The following is a 1246-nucleotide window of genomic DNA, read 5'->3' on the forward strand; positions in this document are numbered from 1 at the left end:
TGCTTCATTTAATCCTCAAACAATGTTATGAGGTTTACATCATTACCCTCACATTAGAGAAGAAAATTAGAGGCTCAGAGATGATCAAACCTTGCCCAAGGCCATGCAGCAAATAGTTGCTAAGGCCCAGATTTGAGCCTTGTTTTATTTTGACACTGATATCTTCCCAGGGTCTGGGTTTTCTGCTGTGGTGGGGATGATTTCAGCTCTTCCTGGAACTTTGGGAGTTATTAAAGTGTTAAAATAATTAAAAAGACAAACTTTTGCTTCTCTTCAAATCTAATTTTAACTAAAATAAAGCTTGTGTCCTCATGTTGTAGCCGTCTGGTTACTCCTGAAAGAGAACAGAGATTTTTTTGGTGAAGGAGGTGAAATAGGAACTGGTCAAGACTATATTTGGGTGAAATGGGTGAAGGGGGTTGTTGTATGGTGAGGGATGGTACTGTTCTTTTGGTGGTGATCAGTTTGTAGTGTATGCAGATCTTCACTTACAATGTTATACACCTGAAGCTTATGTATGATATACCAATTTTACCTCAATTATAAAATAGTGTTTGGGAAACTCGGCATAAATTTCCCTTCAGAGTCATGTGACTGGGTTTGCATTTTGTTGAAACTCAAGCTTTCTTATTTTATTTTTCAATTATGTTGACATTTAGTATTATTTTAATTAGTTTTAGATTTTAGTATAGTGATTAGACATTTATATAATTTACAAAGATCTCCTCAATAATTCTAAAACCTACCTGTCACCATATATAGTTATCATAATATTATTGACTATATTCCCTATGCTGTATTTTACATAACTATGGCTGTTTTGTAACTACTGATTTGTCCTAGTACTTCTTAATCCCTCCACCTTTTTCATCCAGCTTCCCAAGCCCCTCTCTTCTGGCAACCCTCAGTTTGTTTTCTGTATCTATGAACTGTTTTTGTTTTGTTTGTTCATTTATTTTGTTCTTTAGATTCCACATATAAGTGAAATCATATGGTACTTGTCTTTTTCTGGCTGGTTTATTTCATTTAGCATAGTACTCTTCAAATTCATCCATGCTGTCACAAAGGGTAAGATTTCCTTCTTTTTTTTATGGCCAAATAGTATTCCATTGTGTAAATGTACTGTAGCTTTTTTATCCACTCATCTACTGATGGCCACTTAGGCTGCTTTCAAATCTTGGCTATCCTATATAATCCTATATAATAAAGATGTAATATGCAAATGGTCGTTACTCTGTGAAGCATA

General features: G+C 34.5%; 1 long non-coding RNA gene across 2 annotated transcripts in view; it reads left to right on the forward strand.

Annotated features, from left to right (window-relative positions):
* Window positions 1-1246, forward strand: part of LOC106696836 — a 44911-nt gene that overhangs the window by 378 nt on the left and 43287 nt on the right. The gene's annotated exons all lie outside the window — the stretch shown is intronic.

This window comes from Myotis lucifugus, unplaced genomic scaffold (assembly GCF_000147115.1).
Source record: "Myotis lucifugus unplaced genomic scaffold, Myoluc2.0 scaffold_31, whole genome shotgun sequence".
In the NCBI taxonomy this organism is placed as follows: Eukaryota; Metazoa; Chordata; class Mammalia; order Chiroptera; family Vespertilionidae; genus Myotis; species Myotis lucifugus.